The 15489-nt window shown below is 32.4% G+C and overlaps 1 long non-coding RNA gene across 1 annotated transcript; it reads left to right on the top strand.

Moving 5' to 3' along the window:
* The first annotated feature begins 460 nt into the window (after positions 1-460).
* On the top strand, positions 461-5628 carry LOC129303860 (uncharacterized). Its single transcript, XR_008591548.1, has 3 exons — positions 461-1672; positions 2876-3916; positions 4006-5628. It is a non-coding gene; the product is annotated as an uncharacterized LOC129303860 (long non-coding RNA).
* Positions 5629-15489: the final 9861 nt, after the last annotated feature.

Raw genomic sequence — 15489 nt, 5'->3', positions numbered from 1 at the left:
ACTTTAGTAAATTTATTTGTCATCATGGACTCCCCTACCTTTAAGTTTCTATATAATACATCAATAAAAGGCACGTGGTGGTTTATAAAAAACCAAAAAAAGACATGTAATAATGCAATTTTTGTGGGATTTTCAGTTTTTCACTAAGTGAAAAATGAAGTAAAAATGGCAGAAAAATCAACAATACTAAAAGCAATGAAAATGTGAGTTAAAAACTCAAAATATGCTTAAAAAACAATGGCATTGCTCTTTGGCAACGGCATCAAATTATGACAAGCAATATTGCTTTGCTTCAAAATCAAATATTAGATCAACCCTAAATATAGTCTAGGGTGCAATCTACTTCATTCTCCCAAAGAGTTAGCCAATTATTTATGAGATTATTCTAAGTGTTACAAGTTACCCAAGTGGAATGATTCACGTTTTAAACCCACTAAAAGGCACTAGACTTACCAAAACTAGTATAAGTGTTTGTGTAAGTCCCTCTAGGATTTAGATGGTGTAGATGTCCTTGTCCAATTATGAAATTCCCTTATTTATTTCTCTCGTTAGCCAATTGTTAACCTAGATTCAATTAAACTAGAGTCTCTAGCTAGTTAACCTCAACAAACCTGCCTAGATTTTCTAGTTAGTTTAAGTGTGCCAATGTGTTCCCTCTCTCTCTATGCCACGGCCTAGCTTGGAAAAGTGCTTAGGAAGGTTACAAAATTATGCCAACCACTGCGACTTAATCAAGAATTCACTCACAAGATTATGCAAAGCAAAGTCAAAACTACCAACACAATAATATAAGATTATGCAATTATCATATTGGAAATGGATCAAAGCATCGAGTTAAGGCACAGAGAGAAAAACGAAACAAGTGTTCTTATTAAAGAAGAGATGTACTCAAATAGGAGATGCAAGCCTTTCAATGTTGCAACCGTCAAGCCAACCAATTGGCAGATGAATTTGCTTTCATAAACATGTCATATACAATGCTAATATTGGATGCTTATAGGCTAAATGATAAAAATATTTAAAGTTATCTCGATCGTAGACAATTCTCTTTGATGCTTCTTGCAATGGCATTAGGAGGGCATAGGGGTCGAGGGTGGAGGCATCGACGGAGGAGCTGGATGCGTTGGTGCAGAGTAAGAAGGTGAGCAAGGCTGGTCAAGCTTTCTTGGGTGAGTGTTCGCATGTGCCACTGCTGGAGAAACGGTCGGGAGCAGGTGTCAAGGAGGGTTATTGGTTACAACATCGTGAAATTGTACGAGAAATAACTGATGCGTGAGGATCTAAAAGGTTTGGATTGGTTCAAGTTGGAGGAAGGAGATGAATGTACAGTTAAGTTCTTCGATGATGCTACTGGGTGGGTTTGAAGATATCTTGGACCTAATGGGTGGAATTATTCTGGATCTTTCGAATCCGTTATGCCCTGAGATTGATTTGGATGAGAAGGGGAGGAGAGAATCATCAAGCTTTTTTGTAAGCGTCTTTGGCAGATATTGGCGAAGAATGGGGACATTAAGGTGTCAGACTCTCTTTTTTTTCCCCATAGCATAAAGAGGATTATGCGATATCTTTTACGGGTGAGCTGTGAACAGATTTTGATAACTACTTCAGTATCATGAGATGGAAGCCTGAGTTTGATCCAAAGAAGGAAGTTATTGACATGATTATCGCTTGGGTAAGGTTCACTGATCTTCCCTTTGACTATTTTGATAGAGAAGTTTTGTATGACTCAAAAAATGGCTATTTTGCGTCGGAGTAATAGGCATTTGAGAAGTAACTAACTAAACCAATGTCACACGTCCAGCCAATGATGAACATTGAGCTTTCCACCTACTCAATATATTCTGCACTTTATCTATAAGAATTTGGAATTTAGTTTGGTCATTCCGCCCCCTAGTGATAATAAAAGCCCAAATACTTTCCCTGTTCATCCTTCTTTTGAAACCCACACAAGTCATATAACTCCTTTAGCTTCTGTTTTGACACATTACCTGAAAAGAACACACGTCTTCAGCGCATTAACTCTTTACACATACATCTCACCAAACTTTCCCAAACAATCTAGAACACTTTTCAGCTGCTCCATAATAACCTCACAGAAAAGCAACAAATCGTCTACAAAGTGAGAATGAGAAATAGGCACCCCTTGCCTACCCAACCTTAAAGGCTTCCACTTTCCCTCCTTAATCGCATCAACAATCAAATGAGAGAGCTTCTTCATTCCAAGGACAAAACAATGGGTTATCTGTAAAGGCCCTGTTGTAATTATTGTGTGATTGTGTCAGAAGGAGAAGTCTCATATTGCTCACATGAGGAGAGCTCCTAATGTATATATGGTAAAGAATGAAAATAGACTAGTAAATGGACTTAGAGTTAAAGAGACATTGGGTTCAAATTACCAAATTTATTTTGCCAAATTGTTAGATATGCCTTTCCAGAAGTCCTAGAGTTTGAATATTTAATTTTAAATTCCTCATCCATGGATTTATGTAACGTGCATTAACTAGAAACTGATATTTTAATTGTCTTCAAGTGGCAAGGAGGCAAACTTGCAAAACCAAAGGAGTAAATAGAAATAATGTGCAATGATGCGTATTTGAAACACTTAATTAAAATTGTGCTTTAAGGCTTCATCTCTTCCGTGTCTATGTATAGCCTGAGAAGTGCAATGTATCTGAAACCCATCTCTCGAGTTCTGATTATATCTATTAGTCTTTATTGTATTGTGTTTCTGCTAATTTTGCAAGATGAATCTGTTTAATCTTGGGGAGCTACCATGCGATTGATATAGTGTGACGGAATAACTCTTAAGGATAATGTTTTTCATACTTTAAATCTACCTGCAGGTTCCAACAATCTTAAGTGTCATTACTTGTAGGTAAAATTTTATCTTTCTACTAGTACTTGGATGAGTTGATCAAAGGGCTTTGACAAGGTGCTTGTAAACTCATCTGGTTGGTCATGGAGGAAATGAGATAAGTTCATATAGTTATCCTTATTTAATTAATTCAGTTCATCAAATCATAGTTTGAATCAGTTTAATTTCTGAATAATTAGAAGTTGAAGAGAAAACATCATAGAAATTTACGTTGCCATTTACTATTGAAAAATTCTTCATAATGTCACCGGGTGGAGAGGTATGCTATATTCAATTCATTGATTTTGAAGCAGTATGTTTGATTTGTTTGGTTGTGTTTATCTCATAATTTTATAAAAATATTGGGAAGAATATTTTTTTTTTTTCAGGCATGACCCACCAATTTCGCTTATTTATTTTGACAAGTTAAAAGTATACGGATACAAATTTGTTTTAACGAAATGAATATTGTCAAAGATAGTAAATTAAAATTGACATGATTATATCGTAGCAAGGCTGGAAGCTTTGATATTATATTCTTTCTGGAATTTGCTTTTGGTCGTGAGAAGTTAACTGACATTCAAAGTTGAGATGCAAATTAATACACACACATATGGGGGAAGAAGATTATATATAGTATCCAAATGTGTGGTGCCATAGCAATCAATACACACACACACACACACACACACATATATGTATGTATGTATGTATATAAATATATGACTGGATTTTTTGGACCCAAATGAGTGGTCTACGCAGGAAATGAAGTATAATTTAGTTGCGGGAAGATATGATCTCTGCGTTGTTAATATAAGGGTTGACTGAGTTTATGTTATGATAATAAATCATTTTTATTTCTAAAGATATCTTGAGAAACAGGGCTTAAACCTATGTGGAGTGGATATGATGTTTTGGTGTGGGACTTGCAGTCGAGGCCACCCATGATTATTATAATCCGTGGTGAGTATTTAGGCTGGCCGATAACCAGATTCACTCCTTCTTTGTGCCATACATTTGATATATGGCGAAAACCCACAGCTCAAGTTGATCATATATGAGGTATATTGTTTTGCTGTCTAAAAAGGAAGTTTTATTTTGTATATGTATTGAATTCCTTTATCTCATGCTTATGAGGTCATTTGTTGCAGATTGTTTAACACATAGGTTGCATTCATTCTAATATATAAGAATGGAAATGGTTGCGGACTCTTGGGGTAACATAAGTGTACGGATCAAGTCCGTAAAGTCCCGTTACTTGGTTATCTATGAATATTGATAAGAAAAGCTATGGGAGATTTGATATTGGAATTTAAAAACATATATAGGGTTAGCCATAAACGTGGCATTTATTTAGCAATGGTTCATGCATGAATTTCGATTATTGTCTTCAAAACCTTTTGTCAATTGTTTGAAAATGCTATTGTATAGTGTTAATCAAGGTTTGATAGCTGGTTTTCATTATTTGATTGCAATAGAAGTTGCAATTTTACGTCAAAACATTCGTGTATTTCTTGGTGAACTATTTACTATAAGTTCAATGGCGGTTATAAATGAGGAGCATGCTTTCTTAGTTATCATGGGTATTCTTGAATTAATTAATACATGAGTTTTATTATTTTGTGAATATTAATGGGGTGCATGTCAATGCGTTATCATATGGAAGGAAATTAAAATTATCGTTTGAAGATTGCTTCCAAAAGCTACTGTGTGATTTTTATGGCTACAAATTGTAATAAGTTATTGCTTGAATTAATAATGTTATGATTGTAAAAATTTTGACTATATATCTTCCTCAGAAATTCTAATTTGAGTAGAATGGATGGTGATATATGATGCTCAATTGTTTAAAATATCCCAAGTATGGGACTTCCATAAGTTTGACGCTTGTCTTAATATATTATGGTGAATTTGAAATTATCAAAAATTCTAATTTAATTAGAATAGGAGGAGATTATGCGGTAATATTCTAATTTAATTAAAATTATTTAAGGTATAAAATATTTTTCATATGAATAAATTATGGTTAGTGTGGGGGTGTCTAGCAAAAAAAAATATATATATATTTTGGTTTATCCTAAATATTGTGTTGTGATAAATTGTGAGCCTTATTTTATGAATGTCAAGGTGTTTTGTATTGTGATTTAAAGGCAAAAATCAACAAAGAGAATGCTATTATTTGCATAAGGGCAAAGTTTGTTGATTATGACATTTTTTGTGTGGTTTGAAACAAGCATTATGATGGTGCCCTAAATTATTTAATTATTTATCTATTGTAGATAGATCTATTTTGAAATAGGTGCGTGACCTATTAAATTATCTTAGCATAAGTGTGTATAATAACTTATTTATGAGTTATGATTCATATGAGATAAATAGAATATTTTTTAAATTATGGGATTGTGAATAGTGGATCCCTAGCGTATAAAATATATAGATGTTAATGTGAGAAGAGCCACTAGTGATTATTCACCTTTAGTGGTGATGGAAACAAATATAATAATAGAACCATAGAGTTTATTACTTTAAAATTGAAGGCTAAGTTGTGAAGAATCTCCTCAATAATTTTGGTGTAAATCCGACACTTAGTGTCGATAAGCATTCCCATGTTGTTGAAAAAGAATGTAAATGAGATGATTTCATTGCTCAATTTATGTAAGTATGTACAAATTTTGAGAGCTTATTGCATTAATCAATATTAATCCCATAATATATATTGTGTGGAGATTGAGTACATCAAGTATAATCTCTTAAGAGGATGAGACAAATGATTGTTTAAGGGATACCATAAATATTGATATCATGAATAATGAATTTTCATTGTATTAAAACAATATAATGATGTTAACTGAATTTTATATTCAAATGAGAAAAAATTCATTGGTAGCCAAATAAGATATTATGTGAGCCGGAGTATATTACTCTGAAGTTGGCTAGTAATGAGACTAAGTAGTTGAAAAAATTTTTAGTGAATAATATGGCATTGAGAGTAAAATTGGCACATATTATGTCAATGCTTTGTGTAAATGCCAAATGATAATAGTCATTGCAAAGAGAACAATGGCATATGTAGACATTGTTTAAGATACAATTACTCATGCTAAAGAAAGGGAGTTATCTCAATCGATTATGTGATATTAGATGTAAATCTGACGGATTCATTAACTAGCCTGGAGATGATTTTAATTATTAAAATGTTGAGAGGAATGAGACTTGAGCCAATTTGAAATTAACGGTGATGACAATCTAACCTTTGTAATTGAAGATCCCACGAAGAAGGTTTAATGGGTAAGAATAAGTCACTTGTTAGTTTTGCTAGCACTAAATTTTTTTATCCCTTCTTATGGCTTGAGAAAGTGCTAGAATGCATTAATTGGAGGTTGAGCAAAAGGTTTTAATGTTTTTTATAGTCCTTATGGATGGTGTATTTATTGTAAATACACTTGATAAAAATACCTATATGAATGTGGAGTGGGGCTGTTCCTATGAGATCATAGCAAAATCTCTAGAGCATTTGTTAAAATCAAGCACTCACATGGTCGATAAAGCGCAAAACTATCATTAACATTGGAGACTATGCAGGTATAATCTAATTAATAAGGCCTCTAGTACACATCCAAAATCTGTTAGTTCAATAATAAAATTACATTAACTTTTCTATGTGCTAAGTTTTATTGATCTAAGTCTGGTTTAAGTCAAAAGACACCAGATTCTAAGTGATTATCTTCCATGTAAATAACTCAAATGATAGTTATCCTTATTACACATGTGGGGGATTGTTGTAATTGTTGCGTGATTGTGTCAAAAGGAAAAGTCCCATATTTCCCACATGAGGAGAGCTTTTAGTGTATATATGCTAAGGAATGAAAATGGGCTAATAAATGAATTTAGAGTTAAAGAGACATTGGGTTCAACTTATTGAATTTACTTTGCAAAATTGTTGGATATGCCTTCCCAAAGGTCTTAGAGTTTGAATATTTAATTTTAAATTCCTTATCAACAGATTTATGTAATGTGCATTATATTATTTCCATTAAAACTAGAAATTGATATTCTAATTGTCTTCAAGTGGTAAGGAGGCAAACGTACAAAACTGAAGGAGTATATAGAAATAATGTGCAATGATGTGTATTTGAAAAACTTAATTAAAATGATGTGTATCTAGAACCTAGCTCTTGAGTTTTGAGTATATCTGTTAGTCTCTATTGTTCTGTGTCTGTGCTAATTTTGCAGGACGAGTCTATTTAATTCTAGGAAGCTGCCATGCGATTTATATAGTATGGCGGAATAGCTCTTAAAGACAATATCTTTGGTATGACTTAGACTATAAATCTACCTGCAAGTTCCAACAGGCCCAAGAGGAGGGGTGAATTGAATAAATAAAATTTTTGGCAAATAATTATTAATTAAAATGAGATAAAGGAAGGAGCAATTTCCCCTAGTAATCTGAGAGTAAGGATGAAAAGCATGCGCTATTGAACCCTATTTTTGATGATTAAAGAATAAAGAGAAGTTTTGTGCGTTTTACGATTTCTTAACTTGAACCTAAGTTAATTGGCTTAATGTTAATTAAATTTGACTAAGTGTAAGTTTATACATAATAGAAGGTATGCTATCTTATTAGTTAAGTATTTAACTTAACTATAATTCTTGTGCTTGAAGCTGTCTTGTTCTAAAGAGTTTCTAAGTGTTGTTAGCACCGATAGTGGAAGCTTTAACATCGGTGCTACTTCAGTTTTCTTCACTGTTCTATTGATTTGTGTTCCATATAACACTAACCTTTTTCATTCTAACACCAGTGTTATCTTCTTAAACCAGTGCAATTGATTCTCTATTATTCGAACCTTTTTCATTGCACTAGTGCTATCTAAATAACTTTAGTCTTAGTCTTTCCTTATCCTTATTTGAATTAAAACAACACCTGTGTTACTTAGTTAGCACCTGTACTAAGTTTTGTAACACCTATACTAACACTTTAACACCAGTACCATCCCTTGTTTTCTCCTACGAAGAGATTTGATTAATTAAGTTACTTTGGTGTTATTTCCCTCTAGCCCCTGTACTGTGTAATCTTCTCAAAAATATTCTTATTCACTTAAAATTATCAAAAATTCTTCATCTTTTACATATTGGACTATACTAGTACTATCTGAACAACACCTGTGTTATGAACTTCTTTCAGAGTCTGCTCATCATTGTAACACCAGTGCTAGGACATTGTAACACTGGTACTACTATGAATTTTCATGCTCTGTTTTTCATATCAATTTAGAAGGTCACCATAACTCATCTTTCAATCATTCTTTTCATCCAAAATTAATTGTGTTCACTCTATATCTTTACCAAATGATATTTAAACATGAGTATTTCCTTGAAGTTATTCAGTTTGCTAATCTTTGATTATGTCACTGAGCTTGCTTTCTGTTATACTAAAATGTATAAGCTTCAACTACCTTTATTAGAAGCATTTAATGTTTTTAGCCGTTACTGTACAAAAGAGAAAGTCTTTGCCGTGAAGCACTATTCCATTGCCTCATCCACCAGAGAACCTCAGAAAAGCTCAGATATCCAAGGAAACATGAAACAAGAAGGAAACAGATCACAAGCAACCTCTAACGGAAACATTTGTGAGTCTAACGGATCATTTATGATCCCTAACTATAAATAGACTTATTTATGAAACTTGAAAAGAGAAGAACAACATGAACTAATGAGAATATTATGTGTTTATTTGAGCATTAAAATTTACCTGCCTTCTGTGTATCATTTATTGTTAGAGAGCTTCATTGATTATATATCTACTCTTAGAAAGAGTTTAAAAGTAATGGTAGTTTGTTCTTGAATTTACTCTATTTATCCTTGTTTTACATCTTCAAAATAGAGGAATTTAAGTTTAAAAAGTTTAAGGGGATTTATCATTATCTTTGTAAGGGGAGAATTTTAGATTTATTGAGAAGTCTGTTAATGTACTGAGGCAACCAAGAGCCCGGATTAATCTTGGTAATATAGTTGAAAATCTTAGGAGGTTCTTGGGGATTGGACATAGACTTAAGTGGTAGGAGTCAAACTAGGATAAATTACTTGTGTCAAGCTCTACTCATCTAACTCTCGTGATTGGTGATTTTATTCCTTCATCTCACTTATTATTACTATAATTCATTTAAATTTTAATTATCCCAATTCACCCCCTTCTTGGGGCATTTTTGTGCACATGATATTTATCCTTTGTAGACAATTTGCTTTACTTGAGATTTTGCTCCATTAAGATCACCAAGATTAATCAGAGCTCTTGGTTGCCTTAATACAATCATAGACGAATCTGTATTACTCCCCCGTACAAAGATAATGATATATCCCGCTTAAGCTCTCCAAGCTTAAGTCCTTTGTTTTAAGTATAGAAAAATATGGATGAATAGAATATGTTCAACAATCATTATAAAAGCTCTCTCTGAGAGTAAATTTACAATTAATGAAGTACAAATTCAATAAATATGATCATAGAAATTTGGTAGAGGATTGAATCGGTGAAATCATGCAATGACTCTTTTGTGGACATCTTTATAAATGTACCTATTTATGTCATATCTCATTTTTAAAGACTTTATTTGCATCCTTAGACTAATAGAAAACAATTCTAAGCTATATAGGAACCGATTATACTTTAAAATTAATAATTATAAATAAATAATGAAAAGCATCACATGATACTATTCATAAATTCTTTTAAATTTTCTAGTCTATTTTGAGAAAAATCATAACTAAGTCTATAAATATTGGATTGAGTTGATTCTTGTCTCATCATATTACAAACCTATAATTTCTTTATAAGGGACAAATAATAAACTAGGTTATAAATATCCCTTTTATTATTTATTCCATGAACTTAAAGAATTAAATTTATCTTTACCTTTTTCCATATTTTATTACTTTGTTTAATAAAATATATAACTTGAGTTATACTTATGCAAATGAAATGCTTTTAGTTTAGTTTGAAAGCTACATGCATCCTCAATCACAAAAATTGTGTAAATGGGCTTAGACAATATCTAAAGTTGTTGAGCTCCAAATAATATGATCTTGAGCTTTTTGTAATACTCAAAGTCTTGTTAATTAAAGAAAAAAAAATTAAATTGAACATAACTAAGCCCAATATATACAGTTAATTCGAGCAAGTTAAATATTCATATTGGACACTTAGCTTATTCTAGAATATCTATGTAAATTTTGAAAATTCACCAATAATTCTAAAAAACTCATTTTTGTGTGAATTTTGATTTTTTTAAAATCTGGAAGAGTCTAATATATTAGAAAAAAAATATTTAGAAGAATCGTATTGGCCCAATCAATACAGTTTGCCTGTTAATTCTTGATCCATGTTTTGGACCTAACCCTTTTTATCTCATCTCTAGACTTGCATATTTGAAAAATAATAACTGAGGCTATACAAATCCAACTAACACGATCTAGGTGTTATTTAAAATCTAAGAATGTCTTCTAACTTGTGACAAAATTTTGTGATTTTCTAACATCAATACCAACACAAAAAGCTCTGTTATGGAAGCATACACATTTTCTAGTTATACAGCCATTTATTTACAACTAGGATTGTCTTGTGTTTTTTGTCATTACATACAAACCCAAAATAGTTCAACATAATCTAGAAACTCCTCTTAGCATACTACAACAACAACATCCAAAAGTTTGAAGCCCAAACTTAAATACAAGTACTATAATATTCACACAAAACTCAGTAGTATAAGTCTATAAATTATTCAAACTTCAATTGTTTTTCCACTAGTACAGAATTGAGATTTAGTAGCATGTATTTTGTTCCAATAAAAAAGAAATGCCACTAATATTAAAACCAAAGCAAAGAAGTGACATTTCTTATATTAAATGCTGCCGCTTATAAATTATTCTTCTCATTTTAAATTTTAGTAATTATAAAGAAGTGGTGTTTTTTAAATGAAATGCCACAGTTTTTCATTAGTTAACAATTAAATGCAATTTTAGTAATAAAATGCCACCTCTCTAATTTTTCATTAATTAAGTATTTTTTAATTAGATTATATAATTATTTTATCATAATTACTTAATTATTAATATATATATATATATATATATTCTTATTTAATAATTAAAATTAGTAAATTAGTATTTGGGTGGAGAAATGCCACCTCTTTTCTTTTTTACTAAATTTGTATTTTATAATAATTAAAATTAGAGAGGTGATGTTTCCTGAGCTTGGAATCACCACCTCTCTACTCTGTTAATGATTTAATATTTTATTTCATCATATTTAAATAATTATTTTATTATAATCCATTTAATTAATAATTATAATTTGCATACAATATTATACAATAAAGGACAAATGGGTAAAAATACTTACGGAGCATCCAATAGCATAAAATAAGAAAAAAGGCAAAAATACTCACAATGTTATCTAAGTGCAAGAGTGACTAGTTTATTAAATCCCTCAAATGTTGACCCTTTAATTAATACCTAAGTAGATGTTGACCATATTTTTTGCTGATGTGGATTAAAAAAGGGGCAAAAATGCTTACAAATCATCGGCTAGGGGCATATAACCTAAAAGTCAAAAAAAGGGCAGAAATACCTATAATGTTACTTTAATAATTGCAATAGTGATCAATCCGTTAAAATTTGTGCCACATGGTTTCTTTCCAAACGATGATACCCTTAATAGATATTTCAAACATTTCTTTAGTGAAGGCTTCTAAGAGAAATTTCTAATGATTGATTAAGCACGATCTTCTTGAACTCTCTTAATTAGGCATTGAACATGAGTCATAAAGTGTAATGCCCTTTTTGACATTACCATTCATTCTTTCATGCAATCTAATGGGCAATTTAAAATCTATTTAAAGTGTTAGGATCCCAACTTAAAGCATTTGGAAAAAAATCATTTCTAAAATACTCAAGTTGTAAAAATAGTACATAGTGAAAGTGTAATTTCCATACTCTAATCACCATTAATCAACAAAACTAAAGTCATCAAAGGTCTAAACTCAATAAGGATTCCTAAACTTTCACAAGTGTACAAATGGGATAAACAAATTTTAACAATTTACAAATAGAAATCCAAGATTTCATCATTTAAAATACTTACATTCACTTTCATTGTATTCAAATCAGAGTAAAAAGTGTAAAGTCTATGGATCTAGATTATAAAGTCCTATCTCAACTCGAGCTTTATCATTCCACACCACACAATTAACAAATCAAAATCAGAGTAATATTAAAGTAATAGCCCTTTTTTTATTTTCAATATTGCGGGATCCTAACTTCTTAAAATATATATTCAAATAAAAAGACTAATAGAAGCATAATACCATCAAACAACTTAAAAAACTATAACTTTATAACCCTAAAAAAGGGCCATACGCCATGGCGTGCAACACATATGCCACGACATGTGGTAAAGAACCACATGCTCTTTTTTGTAATGCGTCATGCACTGCGGCGCGCCTGTTTGAAATTCTGCTATCATTTTGACAACCAAAATGACAAACTTCTAGCGTGTGCCATTTTTACACCTGACGTTCGATTAGAGTGATTCAAGTGCCCACACGAAGCTTACCACGTATACTAGCGAATGGAATAAGTTTGGACTTGATTTGATGGTCTAATCTAAAATTGGACACCCAAGTGTAAAAAATCACTTTTTCTTTCAAAAACTTATACCCTAAGTGCTTAATTCTCATTCTTTGTTCCATTAGACCTGTAACCTTCAAGAGACAAAACCATAAAGTCTCCCTTATTAACCCACATTTGACTCTAAATCATGGAAACCTAGGGTTTAACCCTCAAAGGATTAGCAAATGTAAAGTTTTATAAAAGGAATTTCTCAAAATTCTTTCGAAGGAATCCCGATTTCAACAATTCAAGTTTTAAACATTATTTAATAAGTCCATATCAGAGTTTGGAAAGTAAATCGGAAGCTTGAAAATTAATTGGGACCCAAAATAATGAGTTTTAAAACTCAAAAATAGATTTTGTGTAGAAAGTATCACGTACGTCGTGGCTTACGGCATGTGTGCTGCGACGTGTCTTCTCTGTGCCATGCACCATAGTGCATTGCACGAGATTTCATAGCATCAGTGTTGTCATTTGACAGCACAGGGAGCAAACTTTCGACGTGTCCCAAAACTCTATCTAATGTCCGATTGAGGTGGTTTCGGTGTCTACATGGAGCTATCTCCTAGCTCTAGCTAATGGCACTGATTTCATACTCAAACTCATTTTCTATAAAAAGTTAGACACCAAAACCCATTATGACCAATTTTTCATAAAATTTAAACAAATGGAGTGTCCCAACTTAACCACACATGCCAATAGCTCACACCAACCATCCGACCACACTCAATGGACCCTTGTGGACTCGTGCAACTCACAACACACAATCAAAAACACTTATTCCATAAAATCACTACTCAACTTGGATTTTCACAAAATATAGAGGGGGAGGAAATGTTGTACAAAATCAACAATTTCATTCCAATTTTCTCAAAATACATATGTTTCTATTTGCACAAGTATTTTGGCTTTATCCACGGGTTCACAACCAAAACTCACTAACCCAGGGCAAAAAATACACTAGTTATACACAAAATCATGTAAATAGAGCATAAATCATGTCAAATAATCCTAGTTGGCAATTACATTAACAAATACACATGAAAGTAACAAAAGAGAGACATATAGAGGATTACTCTAAAATCCTGGGCCTCTAAATGTTTTCCTTGACTTGGATCTGATGAGCTAGGTCCTAAAAATATTAAGAATTGAGGGTAAGTACAACTACTCAGTAACCAAGTTTCACTTAACCCATATAGTTGCATATTAATTGTAAATAGATGTAATTAGGCAAATAAGCATAAATAACACATAACACTCAGCCATGGTTCACAAAACTAACAACCATGTGACCGGGCTTACTACCAAACACTCTAACATATTATTTTGCAAAACATAACACAGGGTCACAAAAATAACAACCATGCACCCTCAACACATGCCAGACCACAAAACTAATAACCATGTGGCCGAACTTATATACATGATCATATGCCAGTCTTATATCCTCCTGGTATCTCTAACATGAAATTGGTGGCTATTATGTGGCTACGTCCTTCACGGACTAGCCCAACCTTCCACTTGTGAGGAGCTACTGGGCCAGGGTGAACTCACTCACTTATATAATCTAGTTTCCCCCAATATTAATAACTATCAGGTGTCGTACCCCTAATCTAGCCTCCTCATGAACCGGTGGAGATTAGCTAAGTTTGAGTCCCTCATAAAACAAGTAGGACAGTCCCAAATCAACCATGGGACAAGGGCTACCTCCCGATTTCAATGGTCGATGCCAAGGCTAGTTCTCGATTTCAACGGTCACTCCCAATACTATGTGGATTTCAACCAATCTACTCCTCTCCCTAGGCAAACTCTCGCCAATGATCATGCTATGCACATTTCTCACATAATATGCATTTTAAAAATCAATTCATAATACATAAACTCACATAATTCAAATACTCCACAACTCAACACATAATTTATCACAATTCTCCACCTATAGTAATAAATCACAATCAATTTTGTAAAACACTAAGGGTAATATAATCAAGGTTTTCTTTCTAAAAATCATTTCACAAATCAAACACTTTGCCAATATGCATTACTAATTTAAATCATAATTTACATTTTACAAACACAATTAACATTCTGCTATAAAGATTAAGTTTCCCCTGATTACCTCAAACCTTTGAGAAGTCAAAGGTTTACCCCTCACTACACTAACTTTTCAAAGCTTTAACAAGCTCGAATGGTGCCAAAAATAAACCTCACTACATCCATACCACAAGAATATCACTATTGTCTAATTCTTGAAGCTTTATGAAAATATAACTTCACACACTCTATTTTACCAACTTATAATTACTACCCATTCATATCCAATAGGTTTAGTAAATTCCATTAGTGCACCTTATCAGTAACAACACCTCAAGCTATCATTAAAGCATATTAACCTCTCTTAACTATCATATTTATGTTAATTTTTGAATAATAAAAGCTTCCATAGACCAACTACTTCTAAAATCATCACTGTGGTGTTGCAATACATTAAACAACTCCTATTATAGTTATTTTAACCAATGGAATCGTACCCGTACTCCTATGGACTGAAAATCCATCTCCCAAATCAAACCCTACCATAGATCATCATAAATAAGGGAGAGAAAGGAAGAATGAGGTTTAGATTACTTACCTTGGGTGTTTGGGAGCTTCAAAATGTCAACAATGGGGGACAATACTATGCCTTAGCAGAGTCTAAGTCAAGCTCTTCCTTTTCCTCTCCTCTTCTTCTTTTATTTTTACACACAGAACATAATTGATATATCTAAATTTTGGCCGCACACTGCAACGCATGCTACCTTCCACCGTGATGCATGGCACAGAGGAGCTCGTTATTCAAATTTGTCTCTGTGTGCTATGATAGACTAACCATGCACTGCAGCATATGGCACAGAGAACAATTCTTTACTTTTTCTTCCTTTTTCCTTGCCCGGGTGGCCTGCCTTCGATCTGGACCCACTTCTAGGGCTAAAATT

This window comes from Prosopis cineraria, unplaced genomic scaffold, assembly GCF_029017545.1.
Source record: "Prosopis cineraria cultivar Desert tree isolate PC_DT_omini unplaced genomic scaffold, ASM2901754v1 PC2, whole genome shotgun sequence".
NCBI classification, from domain to species: domain Eukaryota; kingdom Viridiplantae; phylum Streptophyta; class Magnoliopsida; order Fabales; family Fabaceae; genus Prosopis; species Prosopis cineraria.
This window is presented reverse-complemented; position numbering and strand designations above follow the sequence as displayed.